Here is a 9,466-nt window from a genome sequence, read left to right as displayed (position 1 = left end):
TGTGACTCCAGGTGCAATGGTGTTGCCACGAAATCGAGTCCGAGTTCGCAATGTGCGTGCCGAAATGTCTTTTCGAGCGTGAAAAAGACATTGTAGACAAAATACAGAACGATTCCTGGCGCCGGTGGTCGTTTTGGTCGGCGGTGCATGCCAGCACGAAAGAATTTCGGGGGGGGGGGGGTTACGCCCCCCCCCTGGCTACGCCCCTGCACCCTGCAAACCAAACTATTTGTGGTTTTGCCGTGGGCTCCCAAAGCCAACCGGCCTGCCGATCTTTGGTTACCTTCCCACCCCGACAATATATCGGATTTTAAGCACTGAATAGCATTCGCGAGAGTTAGCGCTGGCGCCATTACTCTTGCCCATATTACACGCACCACCTCATATTTATTGTGGCCCCAAAGTAATCTATGCTTCGAGGTACCATCATAGCGGTACAATCGATTATGGTATCATCGTGGAGGTACCATAGACACATAGACCACTTGAGGTCACTCAGCGTCGTGTCCATGAGTCGTTGAAACGTGACAGGTGCGTTGCAAAGTCCAAAGAGCATCACATTGAATTGATATAGGCCGTCAGGTTAAATAAATGCAATTTTATTGCAATCGGCTTCAGCCATCGGGACCTGCCAGTAGCCAGAACGCAAGTGTAGGGACGAAGAGAATTCTGCTCCTTGAAGGCTGTCAAGGGCATCGTCGATTCCCCGCAAAGGATAAATCTCTTAGCGCGTTACCTTATGTAATCGACAGCATTCAACGCAAAAACGAATAGACCCGTTCTTCTTGCGAACGAGAACGACAGGAGATGTCCAGGGACTGCGGGATGGTTGAATAACGCCACGGCGTAGTATATCTTCCACTTGGTCGTTAATGACTCGACGCTCTTCGGCAGAGACGCAGCACGATCTTTGATGCAACGGATGGTGCAAACCGGTGTCAATATAGTGCTGCACTTCCGACGTTCGGACGAGATGCGGCTGAGAAACATCGAGCAAATTTCTAAAGTGGTGTAGAAGCTAAGAAGCTCGGAGTGTTCGGCAGGGGTCATGGTTTGGGCAACAGCGCTCGAGAACACGTCACTCGACGACTCTTCAAGCGTGGCAAGGGCCTGTTGTTTGTTGGGTTCAATATGGTAAAATTCGTCCGGCATGTTACCAAAGAGCGAAGAGCCAAGGTGCTCCACGCAGCCGAGAGTTTCCGCCAAGCAACGTAACAGACGCAGAAAGGGAATCGTGTTGCAAAAGTGTTGCAAAAGGCAGTGGAAAGTCTTTGCGACACGTTAAGATGTCAAATGGTGGAAAGAAGACCGTAGCGTCGGTAACGGCGCCGCAGGACACTGGACAAGGGCAAAAGAGCCACGCCGAATGTTGGTGTCCTCGCGCAAGACCAGTTTAGGCGGCCAATCAAGAGCTTCGTGGGATGGTGTGTCGCACAGTGACCAAAATTCAACTTCAGCGCATGCACAGTCAATGATGGCATAATGACGGGATAGGAAGGCTCGCCCGTGGATGACGTCATACGAGCAGGCAGAAAGAACAATAAACTCTACAATGTATACGTAATGCCTTGTATAAGCGCAGGATTAATACAGGATGCGAGAGGTGTCACGTGCTGCGTGCTTGCCGTGTGAAGCGACCGTCCAGAGAGTGGCGTGGTCACCTTGCGCAGTGAACAGCAGAGTTTAGCGGGTATAACACAAACGGCTACGTCGGTGTCCACAAGCGCAAAAGTAGAAACACCTTCGGCAGATGTTACGACCATGTTAGCAGGAGAGGAGCGAGGACTTGAGCAGTTTGAAGATGGCTCAGTTCTTGCCTCTTGGACTGCGGCGCTTCGTTTTCCTGGTTGGAGAGTGCGGGTCGGCGATGCATAGGAGAGAGCGATCGCCGACAAGGAGATTGTGAGCGGCGCGACGTAAATTCGGGGAGGTCAGGACAAACATTCCGCTGGTAGGGACCCGAGGCTGATTGGCGCGTAGGCTGACTGTCATACTGGAACGGCCGAGAAGCATCCGCTGGAAGTTTGAAGGCGATGGCGGCAATAGCGAGCGACGTGTCCTGGAGTGCAGCAGGCGTCCGCCAAAGACTGCTGACTCGCGGCCCGGCCCAAGATTCAGTAGGTGCGGCGGGTGGTGCAGACTGTTGCAGGATCGAGAGAGGCGGCTGAGGAGGCCTACGCACTACCTGCGCATAGGGATGAGGCACGAAACAGGCTGTACTGCCTGCGTATACGTATGAGGAGCGGCTACAGGCTGCACTGCGTGCGCATGGCTGGCGGTGAGCGATGGGAACAGCTTGAGCGACTTCTTCGGCAATGACTGTGCGGAGCGTTGGACACAGACGAAAGGAGGGCTCCTGAGTGAAGGGGACCATTTGAAGTTGACGCGCAACTTCTTCGCGCACGAAGTCTTTAATCTGCTGGTGGAGTTGAGAGTGTTCGGAAACGGCAACGAGACTCAATAGCGAGTCGTCGGTCGACTTAGGCTGCCGAGTCAAGGCGCGTTGCTTCTTCAGCCTATTGTAGATCTGACATAAAGTGACGAATTCGGAAAGGGTGAGCGGATTCCATGCCAGGAGGAACTGGAATGCGCCGTCATTGATGCCTTTTAGAGTGTGCTGAATTTTATCAGCTTCGGGCATGGCGGCGCAGACACGTTTACAAAGGTCAACGACTTCTTCAATGAAGCTCGTGAAAGTTTCGCCAGTCTGCTGTGCGGGGGCGTGCAAGCGCTGTTCACTGCGCAGTTTGCGGACAGCAGGTCGAACAAACACTTCCGTGAATGATGTCTTGAAAGTTGACCAGGTCGGGATGTCGCTTTCGTGATTATGGTACCTGAGATGGGCAACGCCAGGAAGATAAAATATGACGTTGGTCAACTTAGCGGAGTCGTCCCACTTGTTAAGTGTGCTCACACGTTCGTGAGGTGTAAACCAGTCCTGCACGTCAGTGGCATTTGTACCGCTGAAGACGTTCAGATCACGTTGCCGAGGAACCGCGGTGCAAATAACGGACTAGGCCGAAGGCGCCAGCGGGTCTTGGTTGGCGGTCATGATGGGCGGAAGCGTTCGAGTTTGAAGCTCCAGGGTGCAAGCGACGAGGGAACTCTATAGCAACCTCTGCCAATTGATAAGAGGTTTATTGGCGGTGAGTTCCTTCAAGGACGCAGCGTGAGCCACCGTCTCGAAAGACACCACCGACGAGCAGTGCGAGCACATTGAGCCGAGCGTTGGCTGTGCTTCTGGCTGGAGGCGCGTCTTCTTTTTCACAATAATAACATTTCGAATGTACCGCAGCACATCGTCTCCTTCGAAGCTGTTGCCATCATCATCTCTGCCGTTTGCGAATTTTTCTTTACAGCTACCAGCGCTCTTGCATGGTTCCCGAACCCTTCGGTGCGCCTTTGTCTCTTTTGCGAATGTTGTGCACCCAACGTTCACTTGTGCTTTTAGTTTTCTCTTGCACGAGCTACTCGCCACGCTTTCCTTTTCTCATTATTAAGCATGAAATGCTTTTAGCTCCCGTTGTCGGCAAACTTCAAGAGGCCTTGAGCTAAATTCCAGAGGCGTTTGAATTTTGAGCCAAAGTTTGAAGTTCCGGCCATTTTTGATGCTTGCGGCCACCCTGCATGTTGATGTAACAAATTTTACCGTCTCTATTCTTATCCTTTCTGCGTCTTTTCTTAACGCCTTGTACTCTAATACTGCTCCTTGCTGGTGTGTCGCTACATTCAATACTTAATTTTCCTTACCGATTGCCTGCCATGCAAAAGTCTCTCCTCGGCTTTCATTCCCCCTCATCCCACTCCCATGTGTAGGGTAGCAAACCGGTTGTTCTGAACTTGTTAACCTCCCTGCCTTTCCTTCTCCACTCTTTCCTTCCTTCCCGTTTGCCTGGGGCCCGCCTAACAAAAGCTACTGCCTGTGCCGAGAATTGACGTTCAACCGGTGTTCACACCTCATAGCTAAAAAACATTCGCAGTTTCGCCCGTAAGGCGAAGGATCAACTGCAATAGTAAATTAGTAGAGAGCTATACGGAGTAAGGACAGTAGTTTTATCGGCTGTATAAGCTTGGACACATTCGCTTACCAACTGAATTAACAAGCGTGGTGTCAGCGCGCACAAGCAAACAAGAATACATCACATCTGATGACCGCACACAGCCGCTGCCAAAACGCTGGCGTGAGCAAGCGCACCAGCAGCAGCGAGCGAAGGTTCGTGCGGTCTATCGCTTCAACGGAAACTGAGTGGCAAAAGCACAGCGCCTGCAAAGGTAGGAGCCGTGTTGCAGATCGTTTCAAGATAAGGTGCGCGCGACTGGCCGCCGCCGCTCAACATACGCAGTTGCTCGCAGAGCAAAACCCCCTCCCGCGCTGCCTTCTCGCTTTCCTCCTTTCGCCTGAGAGATTTCAGTTCCTCTTATGCCCGGTCGCAAGATGCGCATTTGGCGCCGCAGCACAATGTCGCCCCCCTTCCCTCCCTTCCATCGCCCCACAGCGATGGAAGGAGCCGCGTTCAAGGGAAGAAGCCGCGTTTGCTCTCCGCCATGGGTTCGCTCTCCGTGGAAGCGCGCGTCCCTCACATGATTTCACGCGCGCATACAGCGTAGAGCGCGCGGTAACGATTTTATCACCCTTGGACTTTATACGGAACCTCACGGCGACGGCGACGACGGCAGAAATCCGCTTAGAGTGTCCATATAATTGCTGTCGCAATAAAAGTATCCCATCAAGCGCAAAAGCACCTTGGCGGCCTGCTCGGTGCACATCGCGGTTTATGTGAATGACCGCGAAGTTCATTGCCTTAGGTAGCCCCTTCAGTCACGAATTATGATAGACTTTCGATAAATGTATGAAATTTACAAATATTTATGCCAAGGTACTGCATGCTCCATTGAAAGCAAATCTAGGTAGTGGAAGGACTCCTTGTGCATATTATGATGACTCATTATAATTATAGAGTTATCGAATATCTGCTTAGTGATCAGTCAGTCATACTACGTTTCTTCATAAAATAAATTTAGTAAACCGCTCGAATTACATACACAATTTAATTATTCGCTGCAAGCATTACTAGAAAGGAAAAAAAGTTATTTCACAGCTGCTACCAAACCGCTTCACGTCGAACAGCCCGTCAAACATCATAGTGACACATTGCACTCAGAAATAAAATGGAGGTGCGTTAGGGTAAGCGGAATTTTCAAGTTACTATATGCTTAATGTTCGCAATCTATTCCTTGACACCATTGCAGAGAAATTGCGAAAATAAGTCGCGTACACAAATGTGTACGCCGTGACTGAAGGGGGTAGCGTGTAAATATTTGGCTGTTCAGTTAAAGTACTACCCATTCAATTGCATACCCCAGGCTTTCAGGCTCTGGTACCGTGCATACTGCCATTCGCACTTCCTTTGAAACATTCTGCAGATCGGTATCCCCTTTTGCCATTTGCTTCACGATCCTTGTGCCTCGTCCTTGCAGTACGCCACTCACTTCGCCCATTATTACCACGAGGTATCTCTCCTCCAAGGTGTCCCACATGCGTTCCGTGGCTTTCACTACCAATTACTTAATCGGTTTCCCGGAAACGCGCTAATCTGGACTCGCTCGCCTGCACCTACCATCTATATTCTCTCCGGTTCTACTTTACGCCTGTTCGAATTGCCAACAAAGAAAATTCGATGCTTCTTCTCCTGCTGGTGGCCGAAAGCTACACCTGGGACCGCGATGCATGAGCATCATGTTGTACTAACAAGGCATAGGACGAAGGTAACCCTACCTGTAGAAAAGAAATATGATTATTCGTCACCTACTTATATCTAACTAAAAAAATAAACAAGAAACTGAGATGCACGAAAAATATTATGTGAAGATGGCTTAGTGAACCTAACACTTCTAACATACACATTAGTGAAAAATGAAATAAAAAGCTTATCGCTTTGACTCGCTGCTCCTGCTGCGCGCCACTCTGCGCGCTACTCCTGCTGTCTGTCAAAAGCAAAAAAAAAAAAAGCTCACGGAACTTCAAGAATGGCCATGCGTTATTTATTGCACATCCCCTTGCTCTATTTACTTCATGGCTTCAGCAGACAACGTATGTCGAAAGAAGTGGTAGCCAAGACCATTGTATTCGACCAATCTCCATCGCTTAAGGCCTGCTCATGCATTGGCTCTGCGCGTGGCGATAATGCTTCGTTTGTAGCACACTTGAGGGCACTAATGTCGCTGCGTGCTAGCGCCTTATCGCGTGGCAGATTTTAAAATCTCGTGCGCTCTCTTCGCAGCCGGGGAAAATTTAAATCGCAGCAGCTATCATCACCGAAAGAAGATATTTAAATATTTCTCAATAGGCTCTACACCATTTAAGCTAAGGTATTGCGACGGAAGTAATACTTCGAGGTTGATTCATTATTTATTGTTAATTATTAAACTGATCTCATTGTCCAAATAGTTTGGGTTGCTCAAGAGGACAAGGAAAAATACCGAGTTGGTAATTCTCGTAACTCACACATGGATTTTAATAAAGTTAGGCACGGGGGGAGTTAGCTCAAACACTTTGCAGATACAGGGAAGAGTAGCAGAGATGACCAAGCTGAACAAGAGCGCAACAGGCTGCGTGCTATCATTCCCACGACACCCTGCTAACGCACCAACACGGCGGGTTATGAGGGCTATACCATCAAAAATCCCATTCTGTATCGCAGAGCAACTCGAGGAAAAGCCGGAACAACTCACTCCTGAATATCAAGTGTCCACGCGGGCACAAAATGTCACTTACGGCTGCGTAAAAGGTCATTCTGCTCATTAATCCACAGGTTAAGGCATGACGCTTTCTATAAAAATAGAGACACTAGAATATAGTGGTCAATAAAACGAAGATTTTCACCTTGCCCACACGGCGAATAGGCGTTAAGCTACTAAACTGGAGTTTGTGTTCTAGCTCAGGAGAGTGATGTTTCGAGGCACAGTCACGTAACTGACCAGCATCGATGGCATGAAGAAGGAAACGTTTTCATTCGTTTACTAAGTTGACGCAGCTGTAACACTCTCGCCGCTTAGTGTAACAGCTTATTTTGCTGAAGTGTGCTGATTTTCAAAATTGCATCTTCTAGAAACAATTCGGTAGGAAACATCTCTAACTTGTGTACTTATATCGGAAACTACAGCAATTGAGAAATTGTTTGGGCGCAGTCATTGCGGTAATACATGAAACGCTTGCGAGAAATTCACATAACCTATGCAGATTGTAGCGTTACCGCATTGGTGGCTTTACAATAAGGGTGCTTTGCTCTGCATTCAAGTACCCGTGAGGTTCTGACAAATAGGCGCGCTCAACGTTATAATGCCGAGAAAAATACTCACCTTCATTTCGTAAGCGATTGTGACTGAGAATGATGGCACGATCGCTTGAGGCAATCTGAATAGCGGCCACCGGATGTGTTGTGCCCTGTAGGCCAATTGTCCGGGGCAAAAAAAGGTACAGAGCGAGAATAATTTCCGTTCCAGTCGCACGTTGTTCACGGCACTCCAGCGCATCCCCTAACTGACAACGCAGGGTGGGACGTCGATGGCTTGTGCACGCCAGATGTTTTGGACGTCAAGCCTGAAACACCTGCGTGGTCTATATGAAGCCAACAGATAATGAAGCCAAGTAAAGCACGGGAAAATGGTGTAGTATGAAAGGCAAATATTTTCACCCGCCCGACTGTAGAAGAGAACTACAAATGGACAAAGCGACAAAGGATTTATTGTTTGTTTCGAATTGAAATACTGAAATGTGAAGCTAATGATGACATGACTGCGCAGCATGAAAGAACGAGGAAAGACGATAAGAACATACAGCGCGAACGCTGAATTTAGGCAAAATTTATTACAAAACAGCGAAAAAAGGAAAATCATCGTTAGTTTAGCGCGCATAAACTCGCACGTGCGCAGACGCTTGAAATCATCGGTATATGATACGAGATTTTTGCAGCAGTTATTCACTATCCGACAGACCCAGCGATGGTTTACTGGCACACGTGCCGCCTTTCTTTATTTTTTAAGAAGGATTCCATAATTTCCCGTGCTAGCTTGATATGGTGCCTGAAAACTACCGAAACGTCCGAAAGAACCGGTTCGCACCCGGATTCGCGGTAATTTAGTCCAAAGTGAGCGTCGGCGTACCCTTCAGGGAGATATGGTGCTCTCTGAGACGAATGTTTTAACTCCGGCCCGTTTGTCCAATGTAACATCTTCCACAGACGAAAGGAATGTTGTACACAGCCCCCCGTTGACAGGGAGCGAAGTGTATCCCGTGCTGTGCTACACACCAAGTGCGTCTTGGACGTTCCTTATTCTCCAGGCGTTTTTGTTTAAGCTGGCGAAATTGCACGCAGCCCATTCTTGGCTGAAAAAGAACCCATCGACAACTTGTTAGGCGGCAACAAACTCGCCCAAGTTTGCCTGCTGTTAATGTTAAGCTAAAGGAAAATGAAGTTGATTGAAAAAGCAAGATCTGTTCCGGGCAGTGTTAGCCAGCGCCAGTTTTGGCCATGGTGCTACAGGGACCTAGAAGTAGGAACCGGCACCTTCATCTTGCTATTAACAGCGGAGCTGTTTAAGCTGGGCGTAATGCGTCAACCGAAAAAGAAAATGTGGGCGAATCCTGGCGGTAGCGCAGAAAGGGTCCAAGCGCAATGGCACATACCCATGTGAACTAGCCAAGCTGAGCCTGGCTAAGTCTAGCTAAGCTTGGTTGGGACTGATTAAGCTTAGTCAGTCATCCATGGCCAATTGATAGCAAATCAATAGCTAATCGATAATTGATCAATAATCAATACCTTCCGGGGAAATGATGCGGATGACTTGGTAGTGCTTCATCATCTTCATGATCATCAGCCTATATTTACGTCCACTGCAGTACGAAGGCCTTTCCCTGCGATCCCCAATTACCCCTGTCTTGCACTAGCTGATTCCAATTTCCACATGCAAGTTTCCTAATTTCATTACCTTACCTAGTCTTCTGCCATACTCGACTGCACTTGCCTTCTTTTGGCACCCATTCTGTAACTCTAATGGTCCACCGGCTATTGAGCGTTATCTTTGTCTTCTGCATAATAATATTCAACCCCACTCTTATACTTTCTCCGTTAAGGTTATCAATCATTTGTTGTAATTCGTCCCCAGTGTTTCTGAACAGGATAACGTTTACTGCAGACCGAGGGTTGTTGAATATTCGCTGTTGATCCTCACTCCTAAGCCTTCCCCGTCTAATAGCTTGGATACTTCTTCTAAGAGTGAAGTGAATAGCATTTGAAAGATTGCGTCTGCTTGCCTGACCCCTGTCTTGATATGTAATTTTCTACTTTTCTTGTGGAGAACCAATAAGCAATGTAGTTGTGGAATATTTGTAGATATTTACCCAGATATTTACGTATGCCTCCTGTACTTCTTGATTACGCAATGCCTCTATGACTTCTGGTATATC

This window comes from Dermacentor silvarum, chromosome 9, assembly GCF_013339745.2.
Source record: "Dermacentor silvarum isolate Dsil-2018 chromosome 9, BIME_Dsil_1.4, whole genome shotgun sequence".
NCBI lineage: Eukaryota > Metazoa > Arthropoda > Arachnida > Ixodida > Ixodidae > Dermacentor > Dermacentor silvarum.
The sequence above is the reverse complement of the archived record's forward strand: the minus strand, read 5'-3'. Positions refer to the sequence as shown.